The sequence below is a fragment of the Dendrobates tinctorius genome, unplaced genomic scaffold (assembly GCF_039654945.1).
Source record: "Dendrobates tinctorius isolate UK_male_01 unplaced genomic scaffold, ASM3965494v1 ptg000029l, whole genome shotgun sequence".
In the NCBI taxonomy this organism is placed as follows: Eukaryota; Metazoa; Chordata; class Amphibia; order Anura; family Dendrobatidae; genus Dendrobates; species Dendrobates tinctorius.
The window spans coordinates 36169437-36191662 of record NW_027361697.1 but is presented as its reverse complement, the minus strand read 5'-3'; the positions used below and the strand labels follow the sequence as shown (position 1 = coordinate 36191662).

General features: G+C 46.9%; 1 protein-coding gene across 1 annotated transcript in view; it reads left to right on the top strand.

Moving 5' to 3' along the window:
* The first annotated feature begins 3641 nt into the window (after positions 1-3641).
* LOC141085936 (flavin-containing monooxygenase 5-like) overlaps positions 3642-22226 on the top strand; it is a 70575-nt gene continuing 51990 nt past the window's right edge. The window contains exon 1 of the mRNA XM_073571595.1: positions 3642-3785. The gene's annotated coding sequence lies outside the window, so the exon portion shown is untranslated. The remainder of the gene's footprint in view (positions 3786-22226) is intronic.

Genomic DNA, 22226 nt, shown 5'->3' with positions numbered 1-22226 from the left:
TGTCCCCGTTACTGTTTTCTCTCTGAATGATTGCATCTCTTCAGCAGACTCAGTAAAAATCTTAAAATTTGCCGATGATATGACACCGATTGGTCTCATCAGGGGAAATGCTGAAGACTTGTATCGGAGTGAGGTGGAAAGAATATGTGACTGGTGTAAAGCCAATAATCTTGTACTCAACACTAAAAAAACTGCTGAGATGGTTGTGGATTTTAGGAAAGATCAACATGAGATACTTCCAATCTACATCCATGACGAAGTGGTTCTTAGGGTCACAGAGACCAAATTCCTTGGTGTTATCATCTCTCATGATCTTAAATGGGGGAAAAACGTGGATGCTGTTATAAGAAAAGCACAACAGAGGATGTTCTTCCTGCGTCAGCTGAAAAGATATGGTTTGTCTAAGAATCTGCTGATCTTATTCTTTAATGCTGTCATCAGATCTGTGATTTGTTCCTCTCTGATAGTCTGGTATGGGGGAGCCACTGCGCATGACAAACTCCGCTTACAAAGGACTTTCAGAACAGCAGAGAGAATTATAGGTTCCCCCCTGCCTAAAATCCAGGATCTTTATGATAAGAGTATTCGATCCCACGCATTGAAAATTTCATCCGATCCCTCTCACCCGGGACACTCCTCATTCCAACTACTCCCTTCAGGACGTCGCTTCAGAGTCCCCAAATGCAGCACCAACCGCCATATGAACAGCTTCTATCCACTCTCTGTTCAACAATGAAATCGTCATGTGTAGACTATATACTGTATCTGTCTTGTTAGATGTAACTTGTTGTATCTGTTGTTATATATTATGTTGCCTCTTTGCCACAAAGAATTCCTTGTATATATGTAATATGTACTTGGCGATAATAAATTTGATTGATTTGAAATACGTGACGCCACCTGTGGTAATCTGGTCAGAGCTGACCAGCGCTGCGGTGTTGCTTCTCTGGGATGGATGTTAGGTGCAGCTATGATGATGTAGCACTCCACAAGTAGGGCTGTAGTCCCAGGGCAAAGATGTTAAATAAATAGTAAAAGTGGCTGTAAACGTTGGGGTGCAGATAAATGAGAGAGACACAGAGGTGCAGTTTCTTTACCTTTTACTGGTAATAGGTTGCAGTCCGGAGTACCACATACAGGTGATGGAATGAGTCCGGCTCGCCTGGAGGCATTCAGGGGATCCACCTTGCCAGGTGGAGATTTAGGACCTTCCTTTCTGCGTTTTGTGTGTGGGTCTCCGCTGTATATAACTATGCTGCGACCCTCTATTCGTGATGGTTTCACTAACCTGTACGGCTATCAGCGTAAGCCTATTCCACGGGTACCGTTCTCTTCACCGTTGGCCCCGGGCTCCTTATCCGTTGCCATGCCCTCAGGTGATCAATGTGCACAGGAATTTACAATCCCTTGTACTTTCAGATTCGGCTATCAGGGCGTACAGTTCCTGTCAGCCTAGGACTCTGATGTCCCTTTTCTCTTTATTAGCACTTCACTCAGGGGTCTGCAATATGCAGTATTTTAGCATCCCTAGAGTCTTAGTTTCTGCTCTTGTCCTTTCCCTCTTCACAGATCAGATCCCTGTCTTTCTCACAGGATCTTCCAGAAAGATCTCTTTACCTCATGTCCTCACGTTTAACTGTCGTCATTTCTCCTCACAGCTGCTTCGTTTCCATGACAGCTGACTTCTAGCTGACTCATCAACCCCCCTCTGCTGGCCAGAAATTATAAGGCATCTCCCTTTTCTGACCTGCAGCAGGAAATTGTGATTTTATCTATGCTACCTGGCATGGGGGTCCCTTTCTGCCTCCAAGCATGACTTCACCTCTTAGAGGGAGGTGATGTCACTGTGACAACTGGTCTCTGGGGTGTCACAAATGTCCTTCAGGTGCTCCATTAGTGACTCCACCGACTCCATAAGGTAAGAGGGTCTTTCGGTGGTCTCTTCTCTCTGGCTTCCATTCCCAAAGTGGCGGTTTTCCCTGCTCCCAGAGCCCGCTTCCCCTCAATATTTCTCCCCTAACCCCCTGAACAATCCTGACCTTTTCCTATAAAAATTTTCAAGATGCCCCATTGCCAAGCGCAGTCATGTGGGGTTACATTGAGCTGCGCTTATTCCTGCCCTCTTCTAGAAATGATCTCCATTCTTAAGACCAGGTATTCTTTTCTATTTACTGCTGTAGTCTAACAAAGCATAGAGTACAGAGCTTGCAAGCTGTAGGATGGCCCCACGACTCCCCAAAGAAGCACTCCATAAGTGTCACACTTCTGTATATTTAAAAAAAAAAAAAAATTACTTTCTTTAAATACTGTCCTGAAGTCATGTTGACAACCCTGCCACCGGCTGAAGATGAAGGGTGATTAGGGTGTAAGGGATTGGAAAATGCTATTGTTTTATCTTTTCTCTTTCTCATATTTTACTGGTACTGCTACACGTTCATGTGTATTACCATTATGTGCATGTCACATAGGTACTGCTACATTATTCTGTGTATTACCTTAAGGGATAAAAGTATAATGTATATTTATGTAAATGCTATGTATAACTCCTGTTATAGTTGTAGGGAAAGCGTTAGGCCCCAAGATGGGGAGGAGTTTATACTCAGCCTGTAAGTAGTTAAAGTAGGAGGAGCTAACAGCAGTTAAGCTGAGGAACAGCTGAGATTTGAATCAGTTGGGTGGGAATGCCCTGATAGGGCAGTCGTCTCTGTAGCATTAAGGACATGGGCACAGCCGTTTAGGGCCTGAGGGCCACAGATAACACTGCAGATGACAGCCGCACAGGTCACAGCAGCACAGAGCATAGAAGTGCAGATGACTACACTGCAGATGCTAGTGGGACAGTTGGCAGCAGTACAGCAGCACAGCACAAGTCACTCATTGAGGCAGCTTGCTACGTGGGCAGACGCCCTTTTGTCTGGGGCAAAATAGACATGGGAGCTCCCAAAAATGGTAGAGCTGGAAAGGGAAGATGCTGAACGGGACAGGATGTTCTGGAAGAAGACAGTGAGAAGCTAGGGAAAGTGACAGAATTGTGCACTGTACAATCTGAGGTAATCGCTGTAAAGAAAATGGATGTGCTGCGTACAAAAATGAGTAAAGCTGTTATTGTTAAAGTTGAATGGGACTGTGACTCTGTACCACAACACCTGGAAAAAGTATACCGCAACCTAGAGAAAAACCCGATGAGAAGAATGGAGCTACAGGTATGCTGACAGAAGGCTGTCATGTTTATCTATGAGGGGAGGCCAGGACACCATTTCCCCGGAGTCCTCAGTCATGACTACGGTCTTGGCTGAACCTTGCACTGGTATGTGCAAATAGTCTTCATGAAGAATCTTCCTTCATCCCACCTGAAAGTGCTAAAAAACCACCACGAAATATGATCATATGCACAGCGAGTTGGTTTAACATTGCTGTGCGCATGTTCAGTCTTTTGTAATTTCTTTTAACCACTTTGAAAGTGGTGAAGCGGCCCAGTGACGGGTCCATTCTTCAGGTTGGATGACCAATGCATGACTTGTAGAACATTTGTCCTCTTGACTTCTGACAGAGAAGCTATAACGCTGAAGGGCTGTCCTCACTACACCACTGCCTGTAAGATAAGGGAATACACGGACTTGAACCCAATATTTAAAAATAGCCATAATGATATCCTGCCACAGATAAGAACATGATGGTGTCGGCCAGGGAGTGTTTGTTAGACTTTAAACAGCGAGATGTTCACCTATATAAGACTTTGATCACGGGATCGATTCCATAACAGGCAGAAAATCACAACCGATCAGGTAAGTGAAGTGCAGGTTAGGAATAGACAAGTTTCAGCTTTTGTGTAAATATCTTAGTTTTCACTTGCACGCTGCAGCAATTTCTTCTATTGTGGCTTCCAGTGTTTTTTTTTTTTTTTTTTTTTCCCCAAAAAACCTTCTAGATGCTGGCAGTGTCTTTAACTTAATCACTTATTCACCCACTACCTCAACACACAAATCCTAAGTTTTTGATGTTAAAACCCTTTTAGTAAACATGTTGCCTGTTTGGTTACTGGTTACGGTTATTGATTCACAGGAAATTTTTTGCTCCTGACTTATCAGTTTAGTCTTGGGCATCGTTCAATGTCTGATTTTCTCATACAGTTGCGATGAGTAGTTATCACAGGTGAGACTCGTACCTATGATGATCTATGGGTCCATTCACATACCCACGATTTTTCAGACCGAGTGGTACACAGAAAATTGTTAGTCCACTTTTGAGCCAAAGGTCTGACCTAAATCAGCAATGCAAAACTATTAGGCAGTGAAATCCATCATCTGAGGGCAGTCAGATTTTTATAAACTTAGGTGGAGGTTTTCTTAATGTACAAGAAACTGACACTCAGACAACAAAATCAGATGTTTGAGACCTTAACCCCTTTCTGACATCGAGTGTAATCGTACACCGATGTCGGACACCCTTCCTTTGATAGCTCACTGTTGGAACCCACATCTTGGAACATGTCAGCTGTCTTGAACATCTGACATGTGCCTCTAACAGCCGCGGGTGGAATTGTGATCCACCTGCGGCTGTTAACCCCTTCATGACCAAGCCTATTTTGACCTTAATGACCAGGCCATTTTTTGCAAATCTGACCAGTGTCCCTTTATGAGGTAATAACTTAGGAACGATTCAACGAATCTTAGCGATTCTGTGAATGTTTTTTTGTGACATATTGGGCTTCATGATAGTGGTAAATTTAGGCCGATCATTTTTGCATTTATTTGTGAAAAAGTCAGAAATTTGGTGAAAATTTAGCAATTTTCAAATTTTGAATTTTTATTCTGTTAAACCAGAGAGCTATGTGACGCAAAATAGTTACTAAATAACATTTCGCACATGTCTACTTTACATCAGTACAATTTTGGAAACAATTTTTTTTTTTGTTAGGCAGTTACAAGGGTTAAAAGTTGTTGTCACGGGGTCCTTCTCTGGTATCACACAATCAACAGAGCAAGAGGAGAGTGAACAATTCCAAGATATTAATTTAGGCAAAAATACGAAAGGTCCATATTAAGTCCACCCCACAAAGGATAGATAGTCCAGAATCTGAATGCAGTTCAGTAACAGTATAACATGTCTAGGGAGATGAGAGTCCAAAATCCAGCTGACAGTGGATAACATGTTCCATATATTCTTCTTTCTCTCCGAAGTCCTGTCTTCACACCATGCTCTGCACACAGCAACTGACTTGCCCAGCCCCTGTCCTCCCCAACCCCCTCATTATGTCCAGGGAGAGTCAAACAGGTTGGGGCAGTTTTCAGGCCTCCCAGACTTGACAAAAAGTGCCTGGGGGATTATGACACTACAGGGGGTCATCAAGAGTCATAGATAAAAATCAGGCTGCAGACATACAAGGCAACAAGATTACCACTATGCAAATCAGTGAAATAGCAATATACACAAAATGATATCCATATAGCATATCACACCATCACAGTTGACCAGTGATTTCTCATTTTTACAACAAAATTTACAAAACCATTGTTTTTAGGGACCACCTCACATTTAATGTCACTTTGAGGGGTCTATATGGCAGAAAATACCCAAAAGTGACACCATTCTAAAAACTGCACCCCTCAAGCTACTCAAAACTACATTCAAGAAGATTATTAACCCTTCAGGTGTTTCACAGGAACTAAAGCAATGTGGAAAGAAAAAAATGGACATTTTAATTTTTCCAACAAAAATTTTCTTTTAGCATCAATTTTTTTCATTTTCACATGGGCAACAGGATAAAATGGAACCTAATATTTGTTGGGCAATTTCTCCTGGGTACACTGATACCTCATATGTGGTCATAAACCACTGTTTGGGTGCACGGCAGGGCTCAGAAGGGAAGGAGCGCCATTTGACTTTTTGAATGGAAAATATGCTGGAATATTTAGCGGTTGCCATGTCGCATTTGGAGAGCCCCTGTGTGCCTAAACATTGGAGCTCCCCCACAAGTGACACCATTTTGGAAACTAGACCCCACAAGGAACTTATCTAGATGCATAATGATCACTTTGAACCCCCAGGTGCTTCACAAATTGATCCGTTATAAAAAAAGTACTTTTTTCACAAAAATTATCTTTTAGCCTCAGTTTTTTCATTTTCACATGGGCAACAGGATAAAATGGATCTTAAAATTTGCTGGCCAATTTCCCCTGAGTACACCGATACTTCATATGTGCTCATAAACCACTGTTTGGGCGCACGGAAGGGAAGGAGCGCCATTTGACTTTTTGAATGGAAAATTAGCTCCAATCGGTATCGGAGACCATGTCGTGTTTGGAGAGCCCCTGTGTGGCTAAACAGTGAAAACCCCCCACAAGTGACATCATTTTGGAAACTAGACCCCTTAAGGAACGTATCTAGATGTGTACTGAGTGGTGTTGAGCGATACCACCCGATACTGAAAAATATCGTATCGGAATGGATCGGCCGATCTAAAAAAAGTATCGGGAATCGCCGATTCCGATCCCGGAAGACCCATTCAAGTCAATGGAACTGAAATATCGGAATTAAAAAAACCCTTTCTTTCCCTGTAGGTTAATTCTACATGAAGAAACACAACTAATAATAATGTAGAATGTATTGTGGGAGGTGTAGGAAACATTAAAGCCATAGAGGTTTAGCCCAATCAAATGGAATAGCAGGAATTAAATTTTTTTTTTTTAAAGACGTTTGGAGTTACAAAGATATTTACTATGTTAACCTCTTTTATATTTTGTCAGATATGTATGTTTCACTACTTCCATGCTCTTCACCTTCTTTTTTACTTCTCCCACACTTTCTCCTTCATCATCCTCAGCAGCATCTTTTTCACCAACTTCTTCTTCACCTTATTCATCTTCACCTTCTTCCTATTTTTTTTTTTTTACATTCTTCATATTCTTCTTATTCAACTATTCTTCTTCTTCCTATTCTACTTCTTCATCTTCTTCTTCTTTTTCTTTCTTCCTTCTTCCTTCTTCCTTCTTCTTTCCTCTTTCCTCTTTCCTCTTTCCTCTTTCCTCTTTCCTCTTTCCTCTTTCCTCTTTCCTCTTTCCTCTTTCCTCTTTCCTCTTTCCTCTTTCCTCTTTCCTCTTTCCTCTTTCCTCTTTCCTCTTTCCTCTTTCCTCTTTCCTCTTTCCTCTTTCCTCTTTCCTCTTTCCTCTTTCCTCTTTCCTCTTTCCTCTTTCCTCTTTCCTCTTTCCTCTTTCCTCTTTCCTCTTTCCTCTTTCCTCTTTCCTCTTTCCTCTTTCCTCTTTCCTCTTTCCTCTTTCCTCTTTCCTCTTTCCTCTTTCCTCTTTCCTCTTTCCTCTTTCCTCTTTCCTCTTTCCTCTTTCCTCTTTCCTCTTTCCTCTTTCCTCTTTCCTCTTTCCTCTTTCCTCTTTCCTCTTTCCTCTTTCCTCTTTCCTCTTTCCTCTTTCCTCTTTCCTCTTTCCTCTTTCCTCTTTCCTCTTTCCTCTTTCCTCTTTCCTCTTTCCTCTTTCCTCTTTCCTCTTTCCTCTTTCCTCTTTCCTCTTTCCTCTTTCCTCTTTCCTCTTTCCTCTTTCCTCTTTCCTCTTTCCTCTTTCCTCTTTCCTCTTTCCTCTTTCCTCTTTCCTCTTTCCTCTTTCCTCTTTCCTCTTTCCTCTTTCCTCTTTCCTCTTTCCTCTTTCCTCTTTCCTCTTTCCTCTTTCCTCTTTCCTCTTTCCTCTTTCCTCTTTCCTCTTTCCTCTTTCCTCTTTCCTCTTTCCTCTTTCCTCTTTCCTCTTTCCTCTTTCCTCTTTCCTCTTTCCTCTTTCCTCTTTCCTCTTTCCTCTTTCCTCTTTCCTCTTTCCTCTTTCCTCTTTCCTCTTTCCTCTTTCCTCTTTCCTCTTTCCTCTTTCCTCTTTCCTCTTTCCTCTTTCCTCTTTCCTCTTTCCTCTTTCCTCTTTCCTCTTTCCTCTTTCCTCTTTCCTCTTTCCTCTTTCCTCTTTCCTCTTTCCTCTTTCCTCTTTCCTCTTTCCTCTTTCCTCTTTCCTCTTTCCTCTTTCCTCTTTCCTCTTTCCTCTTTCCTCTTTCCTCTTTCCTCTTTCCTCTTTCCTCTTTCCTCTTTCCTCTTTCCTCTTTCCTCTTTCCTCTTTCCTCTTTCCTCTTTCCTCTTTCCTCTTTCCTCTTTCCTCTTTCCTCTTTCCTCTTTCCTCTTTCCTCTTTCCTCTTTCCTCTTTCCTCTTTCCTCTTTCCTCTTTCCTCTTTCCTCTTTCCTCTTTCCTCTTTCCTCTTTCCTCTTTCCTCTTTCCTCTTTCCTCTTTCCTCTTTCCTCTTTCCTCTTTCCTCTTTCCTCTTTCCTCTTTCCTCTTTCCTCTTTCCTCTTTCCTCTTTCCTCTTTCCTCTTTCCTCTTTCCTCTTTCCTCTTTCCTCTTTCCTCTTTCCTCTTTCCTCTTTCCTCTTTCCTCTTTCCTCTTTCCTCTTTCCTCTTTCCTCTTTCCTCTTTCCTCTTTCCTCTTTCCTCTTTCCTCTTTCCTCTTTCCTCTTTCCTCTTTCCTCTTTCCTCTTTCCTCTTTCCTCTTTCCTCTTTCCTCTTTCCTCTTTCCTCTTTCCTCTTTCCTCTTTCCTCTTTCCTCTTTCCTCTTTCCTCTTTCCTCTTTCCTCTTTCCTCTTTCCTCTTTCCTCTTTCCTCTTTCCTCTTTCCTCTTTCCTCTTTCCTCTTTCCTCTTTCCTCTTTCCTCTTTCCTCTTTCCTCTTTCCTCTTTCCTCTTTCCTCTTTCCTCTTTCCTCTTTCCTCTTTCCTCTTTCCTCTTTCCTCTTTCCTCTTTCCTCTTTCCTCTTTCCTCTTTCCTCTTTCCTCTTTCCTCTTTCCTCTTTCCTCTTTCCTCTTTCCTCTTTCCTCTTTCCTCTTTCCTCTTTCCTCTTTCCTCTTTCCTCTTTCCTCTTTCCTCTTTCCTCTTTCCTCTTTCCTCTTTCCTCTTTCCTCTTTCCTCTTTCCTCTTTCCTCTTTCCTCTTTCCTCTTTCCTCTTTCCTCTTTCCTCTTTCCTCTTTCCTCTTTCCTCTTTCCTCTTTCCTCTTTCCTCTTTCCTCTTTCCTCTTTCCTCTTTCCTCTTTCCTCTTTCCTCTTTCCTCTTTCCTCTTTCCTCTTTCCTCTTTCCTCTTTCCTCTTTCCTCTTTCCTCTTTCCTCTTTCCTCTTTCCTCTTTCCTCTTTCCTCTTTCCTCTTTCCTCTTTCCTCTTTCCTCTTTCCTCTTTCCTCTTTCCTCTTTCCTCTTTCCTCTTTCCTCTTTCCTCTTTCCTCTTTCCTCTTTCCTCTTTCCTCTTTCCTCTTTCCTCTTTCCTCTTTCCTCTTTCCTCTTTCCTCTTTCCTCTTTCCTCTTTCCTCTTTCCTCTTTCCTCTTTCCTCTTTCCTCTTTCCTCTTTCCTCTTTCCTCTTTCCTCTTTCCTCTTTCCTCTTTCCTCTTTCCTCTTTCCTCTTTCCTCTTTCCTCTTTCCTCTTTCCTCTTTCCTCTTTCCTCTTTCCTCTTTCCTCTTTCCTCTTTCCTCTTTCCTCTTTCCTCCTGTGACAACAGATTTACAACAGGATTTGTCCGCGTTCAGTTTGGCCTGCAGCAGCAGGCCTTTTCCAGGGGCACCACGAGGAGGAACGGACTCACCCCCATACACTGCTTAGTCTTCTTCTGCTTATAAATTAGATAATATCATTTGCTCTGATTTTTAGTCTTCCTGTTCTTTGTCCTCTTGGTCATCTTCTTCAGGGTCATCTTTTAGGTATTCGCCTGTGTGGTCTTCAGGGTCGTCGTCTTCAGAGTCATTGTCAGGGAGATCCAGAGTGAGAATCAAAAACCATTTCCACAAGCTTGAACTTGGAAAAGTAGCAGAAGGTACAAGAAGGCTGAGGAACTGCCGAGAACCAGCTGACGGTACTGGAACCCGGAGGGGCAGCAGAATGAACAAGAGCCAATGGCACAACCGTAGACCAGCTGACGTTGCTGGAAGACTGTTTCTAAGCAGGAGGTACCTGTGCTCCAAAGCACTACCAAGGACCAGCAGATGTTGCTGGAACTCGGATACCGAGAAGGAGGCACCTAGGCCAAAGGCTCTGCCGAGAACCAGCTGACGGTGCTGGAACTCGGATGGGTAGCAGAAGGTACCCATGATCAACAAAGTTGCAAGGCCACGAGCAGGACGCAGTTTCTGAAACCCACAGTCCTACAGGGGGTGCTTGTACTATTGGCAGTACGGAACCAGCCTTTATTACCAGAACCCGCAGCCCACATAGGAAGCACCAAAACTGCAGGCACCATAGACTCGGCTAACCCGACCGAAACACGACAGGACAACGTATTGGTGGCAAAGTGACGTTGACACTACCCGGAAACAGCAGGCGTGCTGGAACCAGGCTGGGCAGGAGGGAGTGCCCGTGCCAAAGACACTTCCGAGAACCAGCTGACGGTGCTGGAACCCGCATGGGTAGCATTAGCTACAAGTCAATGGAACTACCGAGAACCAGCTGACGGTGCTGGAACCCAGAGTGGCAGCAGAAGGAACAACAGCCAATGGCACAACCGTGGACCAGCTGACGGTGCAGGAACACGGTTACTAAGCAGGAGGTACCTGTGCTACAAAGCACTACCAAGGACCAGCAGACGTTGCTGGAATTCAGATACCAAGAAGGAGGCACCTAGGCCAAAGGCTCTGCCGAGAACCAGCTGACGGTGCTGGAACCCGGATGGGTAGCAGAAGCTACAATACTCTATGGCATTACCGAGAACCAGCTGATGGTGCTGGAACCCAGAGTGGCAGCAGAAGGAACAAGAGCCAATGGCACAACCGTGGACCAGCTGACGGTGCTGGAACACGTTTTCTAAGCAGTAGGTACCTGTGCTAAAAAGCACTACCAAGGAACAGCAGACATTGCTGGAACTCGGATACCGAGAATGAGGCACCTAGGCCAAAGGCTCTGCCAAGAACCAGCTGACGGTGCTGGAACCCGGATGGGTAGCACAAGGTACCCAGGAAAAAAACTAAGTTGCAAGGCCGTGAGCCGGCCGCAGTTACCGAAACCCACAGTCCTACAGGGGGTGCTTGTCCTATTGGCACTACGGAACCAGCCTTTATTACCAGAACTCGCAGCCCACATAGGAAGCACCGAAACTGCAGGCACCATAGACCCGGCTAACCCGACCGCAACACGACAGGACAACGTATTGGTGCCAAAGTGATGTTGACACTACCCGGAAACAGCAGTCGTGCTGGAACCAGGCTGGGCAGGAGGGAGTGCCCATGCCAAAGACACTTCCGAGAACCAGCTGACTGTGCTGGAACTCGGATGGATAGCAGAAGGTACCCATGATCAACAAAGTTGCAAGGCCGCGAGCAGGACGCAGTTTCCGAAACCCACAGTCCAACGGGGGTGTCTGTCGTATTGGCAATACGGAACCAGCCTTTATTACCAGAACCCGCAGCCCACATAGGAAGCACCAAAACTGCAGGCACCATAGACTCGGCTAACCCGACCGCAACACGACAGGACAACGTATAGGTGGCAAAGTGACGTTGACACTACCCGGAAACAGCAGGCGTGCTGGAACCAGGCTGGGCAGGAGGGAGTGCCCGTGCCAAAGACACTTCTGAGCTGCAACTGGCGATGTTGGAGCCCAGGGGTCAATCATGCAGCAGGCTGAGGCCTACTAGGAGCGAGTTTTATATTGGTTGTACACAACTACTGATTTTAACCGGGCTCCACTTAGGCCTCTGGCTCTACTGTCTCTAGTATTTCCCCTGGCCTCCAACCCCGCCAGTTGCTGCTCTGAAGTGGCGTGTGCACAATCCACACTTGTTCCTGTGTGACTGGGGCTCATTTATGTCAGTTGATCCACTGATGTGTGTCCGGCAAGGTCTCCTGCTCTGTCCACATTCCCACTACTAGTAATGGGAATGGGGACAGAGCGGGAGACATTGCCGGACACACATCAGTGGATCAACTGACGTGCCTGAGCCACAGTAACACAGGAACAACAGTGGATTGCGCAGACACCACTTCAGAGCAGCGACTGGCGGGGTTGGAGGCCAGGGGAAATACTAGAGACAGTAGAGCCAGAGGCCTAAGTGGAGCACGGTTAAAAATCAGTAGTAGTGTGAGTTTGAAGGCAGCAGGAGACTTTGCCATCCACACAGCAGGGGAACAGCTGGCGTTACTGAACCCCACAGACACCGGAGCGAGTGTTTCAATCTGTGCGGACGGCACTTCCAGGCTACAACTGGCTGTGTTGTAGCCCAGGATCAATGCTCCGAGCAGGCTGAGGCCTACTTGGAGCGAGGAGAAAATACGATGTAGTGTGAGTTTGGAGGCAGCAGGAGACTTTGCCATCCACACAGCAGGGGAACAGCTGGCGTTACTGAACCCCACAGACACCGGAGTGAGTGTTTCAATCTGTGCGGACGGCACTTCCAGGCTACAACTGGCTGTGTTGTAGCCCAGGATCAATGCTCCGAGCAGGCTGAGGCCTACTTGGAGCGAGGAGAAAATATGATGTAGTGTGAGTTTGGAGGCAGCAGGAGACTTTGCCATCCACACAGCAGGGGAACAGCTGGCGTTACTGAACCCCACAGACACCGGAGCGAGTGTTTCAATCTGTGTGGACGGCACTTCCAGGCTACAACTGGCTGTGTTGTAGCCCATGATGAAGCATGCAGCAGGCGGAGGCCAACTTGCAGCTGGTTTTATAGAGGTTGTAGACTACTACTGATTGTAACCGTGCTCCACTATGGCCTCTGGCTCCACTGTCTCTAGTATTTCCCCTGGCCTCCAACCCCGCCAGTTCCTGCTCTGAAGTGGCGTCTGCACAATCCAAACTTGTTCCTGTGTAACTGTGGCTCAGTCACGTCAGTTGATCCCCTGATGTGTGTCTGGCAAGGTCTCCTGCTCAGTCCTCATTCACACTACTAGTAATGGGAATGTGGACAGAGCAGGAGACCTTGCCGGACACACATCAGGGGATCAACTGACGTGACTGAGCCCCAGTAACTCAGGAACAAGTGTGGATTGTGCAGACGCCACTACAGAGCAGCAACTGGCGGGGTTGGAGGCCAGGGGAAAAACTAGAGACAGTGGAGCCGGAGGCCTAAGTGGAGCACGGTTAAAAATCAGTAGTTTGCATGTGGATGGAGCAGGAGACTTTGCCGTCTACACAGCAGGGGAACAGCTGGCATTACTGAACCCTATTTCTGAACACCAACTGGCGTTGTTGGAGCTCAGGATGAGGCAGGGAGCAGGCTCAGGCCTGATGTTGTTGGCATGTGGAGGCAACACTAGACTTTGCCGTCTACACAGCAGGGGAACAGCTGGCATTACTGAACCCCACTAACACAGGAGCTAGTGTGTGTTTGTCTGCAAAGACGGCACTTCTGAACACCAACTGGCGTTGTTGGAGCCCAGGATGAGGCATGGAGCAGGCTCAGGCCTGATGTTGTTGGCATGTGGAGGCAGCACTAGACTTTGCCATCTACACAGCAGGGGAACAGCTGGCATTACTGAACCCCACTGACACAGGAGCTAGTGTGTGTTTGTCTGCGAAGACGGCACTTCTGAACACCAACTGGCGTTGTTGGAGCCGAGGATGAGGCATGGAGCAGGCTCAGGCCTGATGTTGTTGGCATGTGGAGGCAGCACTAGACTTTGCCGTCTACACAGCAGGGGAACAGCTGGCATTACTGAACCCCACTAACACAGGAGCTAGTGTATTTTGCTCTGTGAAGACGGTACTTCTGAACACCAACTGGCATTGTTGGAGCCCAGGATGAAGCATGGAGCAGGCTGAGGCCTGATTGTTTTGGCATGTGGAGGCAGCAGGAGACATTACCGTCCACACAGCAGGGGAACAGCTGAAGTTACTGAACCCCACTAGCACAGGAGCTAGTGTGTTTTGCTCTGTGAAGACGGCACTTCTGAACACCAACTAGCGTTGTTGGAGCCCAGGCTGAGGCATGGAGCAGGCAGAGGTCTGATGTTGTTGGCATGTGGATGGAGCAGGAGACTTTGCCGTCTACACAGCAGGGGAACATCTGGCATTACTGAACCCCACAGACACAGGAGCTAGTGTGTTTTGCTCTGTGAAGACGGCACTTCTGAACACCAACTGGCATTGTTGGAGCCCAGGATGAAGCATGGAGCAAGCTGAGGCCTGATTGTTTTGGCATGTGGAGGCAGCAGGAGACATTGCCGTCCACACAGCAGGGGAACAGCTGACGCTACTGAACCCCACTAACACAGGAGCTAGTGTGTTTTGCTCTGTGAAGACAGCACTTCTGAACACCAACTAACGCTGTTGGAGCCCAGGTTGAGGCATGGAGCAGGCTGAGGTCTGATGTTGTTGGCATGTGGATGGAGCAGGAGACTTTGCTGTCTACACAGCAGGGGAACATCTGGCATTACTGAACCCCACAGACACAGTAGCGAGTGGGTTTTTCTCTGCAAAGATGGCACTTCTGAACACCAACTGGCGTTGGAGACCAGGATGAGGCATGGAGCAGGCTGAGGCCAACTTGCAGCACGTTTTATAGCGGTTGTAGACTACTACTGATTGTAAATGTGCTCCACTTAGGCCTCAGGCTCCACTGTCTCTAGTATTTCCCCTGGCCTCCAACCCCGCCAGTGACAGCTCTGAAGTGGCGTCAGCACAATCCACACTTGTTCCTGTGTTACTTGGGCTCAATCCCGTCAGTTGATCCCCTGATGTGTGTCTGGCAAGGTCTCCTGCTTTGTCCTCATTCACACTACTAGTAATGGGAATGTGGACAGACCAGGAGACCTTGCCAGACACACATCAGGGGATCAACTGACGTGACTGAGCCCCAGTAACTCAGGAACATGTGTGGATTGTGCAGATGCCACTTCAGAGCAGCAACTGGCGGGGTTGGAGGCCAGGGGAAATACTAGAGACAGTGGAGCCAGAGGCCTAAGTGGAGCAGGGTTAAAAATCAGTAGTAGTTTGAATGTGGATGGAGCAGGAGACTTTGCAGTCCACACAGCAGGGGAGCAGCTGGCATTACTGAACCCCAATAACACAGGAGCTAGTGTTTTTCTCTGTGCAGACGACACATCTGAGCGACAACTGGCTGTGTTGAAGCCAAGGGATTATAGTTCAGGTGGTAGAAACATGAACACAACAGGAGACCTGGATACAGTTGCCAACCAATTATTTAGTCGGGAAGAGGACTGGCAAATTCTGGGGAGATCCAGGCCTTGTTCATTTTCAGAAAAGTAAGCCGGTCGACGTTATCGGAAGAAAGTCGCGTGCGACGGCCTGTTAGTACACCACCTGCGGCACTAAAGACGCGTTCCAATAAGACACTGGCAGCAGGGCAAGCCAGCACCTCCAATGCATACTTGCTAAGCTCTGGCCATGTATCCAGCTTAGAGACCCAAAACTTGAAGGGAGAAGAGCCATCTGGGAGTACACTCACAGGGCAAGACATGTAGTCTGTCACCATCTGACGGAAACGTTGCCTCCTGATGACTGGAGCCGTCAGTGATGGTGTAGACAATTGTGGCGGACACACAAAACTTTGCCACATTTGGGCCATAGTGGTCTTGCCTTGTGCTGAGGCGCTGCCTCTGCTCCCTCTTTGTGCCGAGTTTCCTCCACTGGCTCGACGCACAGAGGTGCCTTGAAAAGCACTAGCACCACTGCTGTCGGGTGGAATGGAAAACATGATGGACTGCACCAGTGTGTCTTGGTACTCCCGCAGTTTACGCTCCCGGATCAACATTGGTATGAGGGTTTGCAAGTTGTCCCGGTAGCGAGGATCTAGGAGGGTGTACACCCAATAGTCAGCCGTGTAGAGAATGTGGGCTATGCGGCGGTCATTTCTCAGGCACTGCAGCATGAAGTCAACCATGTGCTGCAGACTCCCAACTGCCAAAGAACCGCTGTCCCCTGCTTGAGGCATGATCTTTGCCTGCTCTGCATCACCCCACCCTCGCTGTACATACTGACTAGAGCTTTGTGTACCTCCCTCCTCTGGAGAGATGTCTTCCTCCTCCATCGACTCCTCCTCATCCTCCTCACAAAGTGTCCCCTGCCTAGGCCTTTGTGAGGAAGCACGAAGCGCAGACTGTCCAGAAGCAGATGGCATTTGGGACTCCTCATCCTCCACCTCTTCCAAAACCTCATCCCTTAGTGCTTGCAGTGTTTTTTGAAGCAGGCAGATAAGGGGGACAGTCATGCTGACTAGTGCATCATCTGCACTCGCCATCCGCGTGGAATCATCGAAGGCACGCAAAACGAGGCAGATGTCCTTCATAGAAGGCCCACTCAGTGGTGCTGAAGTGTGACCAGCGCACAGTGCGACTTGTTTGCTGTGGGTGGAATGTCACAGGGTCTCCGGACAACAGTGCCAGAGGTTTTTCCTTGGCGATCCTGTGAGGAAGCCGAACCAGCTGTGTGTGAGCTGGAGGAAGAGGCCCCAACACGAGCTGAAGAGGTGGTAGGTGGTGCTGTACGTTGGCCTACGTCTTCAGTGTGTCTGTGTAACTCCACCTCGTGCTTGGTCCGCACATGTTTCCACATATTAGTGGTATTGAGGTTGCTGACATTTTTCCCTCTTTTGACTCTCTGATGACACAGCTTGCATTTGACAAAGCAAATGTCATCTGCAACTGTGTCAAAAAAGGACCACGCACTGCAAGTCTTGGGAGCGCCCGTTTTGCCTTTTGAAAGTGGAATGCTCCTAACGGGTGCCGAAGTGGAGGCTACAGGCAACCAAGTCTGCCCCCTCCCTCTCCCTCCGGTTTTTGCCGTTCGGGGAATCTCTTCCTCAGAGCTGCTCCCACCACCTTCCTGTTCCTCACGCCATGATGGGTCAAGGACCTCATCATCTACACTCCCCTCTTCAAACACCTGCTTCTCCTGGGTTGTCTCGCCAGCACCGTACGCAACAGAAAGTGGCAACTGTGTCTCGTCATCATCTGATGCGTACTGAGGTGTGCTGACCCTAGGCACTGGCCCACCCGCCTCTTCAGATTCAGAGGGACAAAGAAGTTGCGCATCACTGCATACTCCCTCCTCTTCACATTCTGGAATGCTGCTTGGCTGGCCTCCTCTTTCCAAACCAACAGATTCCGAGAACAGAAGTAGAGACTGTGATGGCTCCTGTTCAGGACTCTCTGGCTGCCTGGGAACTTTGGCAGGTGGTGAAGAGACAGTTGGTTGCTCTTCGGTGCCCTGGCCCTGAGAGGATGTGGAAGTAATTGAAGTCGATGCGTTAGCTGCCATCCATCCCACAACGGCTTCAATTTGTTCCTCCAGCAGCAGTGGGGTACGGTGAGGTCCTACAAAGCTGCGCAAAAAGGACTGCTGCCTGCTAAAACTGGGAGATGCTGACTCACTGGTGCCAACAGCAGGCACAGAATCCCCACGTCCTCTCCCTGCAGAATCCCCACGTCCTCTCCCTGCTGAAACTCCACACCCACGCCCACGTGCCTTACTCCCTGCCTTCTTCATCTTGCTAGACTGAGAAAGATAGGCAGAAAAGTACAAAGGGGGGCCTTAGTGTGCTTATTCCTGAACAGCTGGTTACAGGTTTAAGAAACACTAATTTTATGCAGTGTGTGTGTCGACTACACTTTAATGGGAGCTAATGTGGCCTACACAACTTTCAAATGTAGTGTTTGGTGAACTTTGTTGTGTTTTTTTTTTTTGGGGAAAAAAAACTAAAAGGATGTGACCAAAGATTTGAAAGTGAGAATATCACCAACTTTTTGGAGCTATTACAATGCAGGCAGGTAACCTACAATGCAAAAGATGAGGCTCCAAAAAAATTGGGTAATACTAATCTGGCTGCAGCTGAAGGGCACAAGCCAGAAAAAAGGCTCCTCTATCTACTCCTATATAGTGTTTGCAACCACCCAATGTAGATGGATATGGATGGATGCACACTAATAGGAGAAGAAAAAATGAGCTGCAATTAAAGAAAAATATGTGTGAGGCAGTGACGCACGCTGAGCGGCCTACAACCAGACGTAGCTGCAGGACACACTACTCAGCGTGAGCTGCACTCACACACAGTCAGAGACCTCTCAGACAGCCGTGAACAGTGCAGCTAAAGGCCCTTTTACATTTAGCGATGCACCAGCGATCCAACCCGGTCAGGATCGCTGGTGCATCGCTAAATGATCGCTAGTGAGCTTTCACACAGAAAGATCTCACAGCGATGCAGCAGCGACGCAGCGCTCGATACTGACCTTTCACGCACAGCGATCCTGGCGTCCTCCCGCCCGCGTCCAGTGTCGCTCGTCTCACACAGCAGGAAGCAGACGACGAGAAATGGAGCCGCGCGATCAGCGATGGACAGGGGGGGAGCCGGTCGGAGGTAAGTATCACACATAGCGATATCGCTAGCAATATCGCTATAACGTCACAAAATCAGTGACGTTTTAGCAATATTGCTAGCGATATCGCTATGTGTAAAACCCCCTTAAGTGGGCACTAGCACTGACAGGCTGCAGAAAGGCTCCGCTGTGTACTCCTAGAGTGTTTGCAACCACCGTATATGGATACGGATGGATGCACACTAATAGGAGAAAAAATGAGCTGCAATAAAAGAAAAATGTGTGAGGCAGTGACACGCTGAGCGGCCTACAACCAGACGTAGCTGCAGGACACACTACTCAGCATGAGCTGCACTCACACACAGTCAGAGACCTCTGACAGCCATGAACAGTGCAGCTAAGTGGGCACTAGCACTGAAAGGCTGCAGAAAGGCTCCGCTGTCTACTACTAGTGTTTGCAACCAACGTATATGGATACGGATGGAAGCACACTAGATATAATTTTTTTAAAAATAAGCAGCTCAAAAAGAAAAATATGTATGAGGCAGCAGTGAGGCACGCTGGGCAGCCTACAACCAGGCGTGGCTGCAGGACCCACTCCACAGCGTGAGCTGCACTCACACAGCCCTTGCAGACAGCTGTGAACACTGCTGCTAGGCAAAAGAAAGCTACAGTGGTGGTTTATGTAGCCTGGGTAAAGCACAATATTGTTTTTAGAATCGCTATTTCTAACTGTCCCTCACAGTCTTCAACAGCAGCCTGTCCCTAACTGAATTCACATCAGAGTGACCAGAAATGGCGGCGGCGGTGGCTTTTATAGTGCATCATGACATCATTTCAGCAGCCAATCACAGCCATGCCAATAGCTAACATGCCTACATGCCTAACAGGATGTGCCCACACTTCTGAGGATTCCCATTGGCTGAATCAAAGCGAGCGGGCTGATAGCATTATGGGAACTTCCGATTCCGGTATCCGATATGAAAAAAGTATCGGAAGTCAGTATCGGAATTCCGATACAGCTAATATCGGCCGATACCCGATACTTGCGTTATCGAAAGCTCAACACTAGCAGTGAGCACTTTGAACCCCAAAGTGCTTCACAAAAGTTTATAACACAGAGCAGTGAAAATAAAAAATAATTTTTTTCCTCAAAAATGATTTTTTAGCACGCTATTTTTTATTTTCACATGGCTAACAGGAGAAATTGGACCACAAAAGTTGTTGTCCAGTTTGTCCTGAGTACACAGGTACCCCATATGTGGGGGGAACCACTGTTTGGGCGCACAGCAGGGCTCAGAAGGGAAAGAGCGCCATTTGACTTTTTGAAATTAAAATTACCTCTAATCGTTAGCGGACACCATGTCGTGTTTGGAGAGCCCCGTGTGCCTAAACATTGGAGCTCCCCCACAAATGACCGCATTTTGGAAACTAGACCCCCTAAGGAACTTATCTAGATGCATAGTGAGCACTTTGAACCCCCCAGGTGCTTCACAAAAGTTTATAACGCAGAGCCGTGAAAATAAAAACATTTTTTTTTCCTCAAGTGCGCAATTTTTTATTTTCTCAAGGGTACCAGGAGAAATTGGACCCCAAAAGTTGTTGTCCAGTTTGTCCTGAGTATGCTGGTATCCCATATGTGGGGGGGACCACTGTTTGGGCACATGTTGGGGCTCGGAAGGGAAGTAGTGACATTTTGAAATGCTGACTTTGATGGAATGGTCTGCGGGCATCATGTTACATTTGCAGAGCCCCTGATGTACCTAAACTGTGGAACCCCCCCACAAGTGACCCCACTTTGGAAACTAGACCCCCAAGGAACTTATCTAGATGTGTGGTGAGCACTTTGAACCCCCAAGTGCTTCACAGACGTTTATAATGCAAAGCTGTGAAAATAAAAAATCTTTTTTTTCCTCAAAAAATGATTTTTTAGCTCGCAAGTTTTTATTTTCACAAGGGTAACAGGAGAAATTCGACCCCAAAAGTTGTTGTCCAGTTTGTCCTGAGTATGCTGGTACCCCATATATGGGGGGGGAACCATTGTTTGGGCAGACGTAAGGGCTCAGAATGGAAGTAGTGACGTTTTGAAATGCAGACTTTGATGGAATGGTCTGTGGTCGTCGTTATGTTTGCAGAGCCATTGATGTGCCTAAACAGTAGAAACCCCCCACAAGTGGCCTCATTTTGGAAACTAGACCTTCCAAGGAACTTATATAGATGTCTGGTGGGCACTTTGAACCTCCAAGTGCTTCACAGAAGTTTATAACGCAGAGACGTGAAAATAAAAAAATAATTTTTTTCCACAAAAATAATTTTTTAGCCCCCAATTTTTTATTTATCCAAGGCTAACAGGAGAAATTAGACCCCCAAAGTTGTTGCGCAATTTTTACTGAGTACGCTGATACCCCAAATGTTGGGGTAAACCACTGTTTGGGCACACGTCAGGGCTTGGAAGGGAGGGAGCACTGTTTGACTTTTTGAACGCAAAATAGGCTGGAATCAATGGTTGAACCATGTCGCATTTGGAGACCCCCTGATGTGCCTAAACAGTGGAAACCCCTCAATTCTAACTCCAACCCTAACCCCAACACATCCCTAACCCTAATCCCAACCCTAACCATAACCCTAACCCCAACACACCCCTAACCCTAATCCCAACCCTAACCATAACCCTAACCCCAAGCCTAACCCTAATCCCAACCCTAACCCCAACACATCCCTAACCCTAATCTTAACCCTAATTCTAACCCTCATTCCAACCCTAAACCTAATTCCAACCCTAACCATAATTCCTCTCTAACCCTAATTCCAACCCTAACCCTAATTCTAACCCTAACCCTAATTCCAACCCTAACCCTATTTCCAACTCTAACCCTAATTCTAACCCTAATCCTATTTTCAACCCTAACCCTAATGGAAAAATAAATATAAAAATAATTTCTTAATTAAATTATTTGTTCCTGCCTATGGGGGTGATAAAGGGGGGGGTTATTTACTTTTCATTCTATTTTGATCACTGTGAGAGATTATCACAGTGATCAAAATGAATGAATGGAATCTGCAGCCGGCGGGCGCACTGCGGAGGGAAGGCGGGGGGAGCAGATGATGACAGCGGCGGCACATCGCCGCTGTCATTCAGTGGCTGGGGTCAGATCGGTGTCACCAGCCATGTCCGATGCTACTGCAGCATCGGCCATGGCTGGATTGTAATATTTCATCAATTTTCATTGATGAAATATTACTATCGCTCTGATTGGCTGTTTCACTTTTAACAGCCAATCAGAGCGATCGTAGCCACATGGGGGCGAAGCCACGCCCCCTGTGGTGAAGTACAAAGCCCCCTGTATCTGTGGGTCGGGTGACCTTTTAGTGACCCCGACCCGCAGGGGGGCTTTAAAGTCATGATGCCACATAGGCGTCACTGGTCATAAAGGCACAGGTTTTCATAACGCTATGTGGCGTCATTGGTCGTGAAGGGGTTAACCTGTTAAATGCTGCTGTCAAACTGAACTCGTGCTTCCGGAAATCCCAGTGACTGGTCATGTGATCACAGGTTAACATGCCAACCAGAGGTCTCCAGCAGACCTCCTATGGTTGTCATAGCCCGATTGTTATGAGCGCCGCCCGGTGGTCTGCGCTTATAGCAAGTGAATAATTCTGCTACATACAGGCGATCTGATCATCCCCTGTATGTAGCAGCGGCGATCAGGTTATGGCATCTTTTATTTTTATATTTTAAATATTTTTCAAAAGTTCACATCACCCCCCCTTTTGCCCCATTCAAAATAAAACCATAAAATCAAACATACACATTGGGCAATTCTGAACGCGCCGATACCAAATCTATACAAAAAAGAATTAACCTGATAACTAAATGGCGTAACAAGAAGAAAATTCAAAATGACAGAATTGTGGGGTTTTTTTTTGGTCCCTTCTACATTGCAAT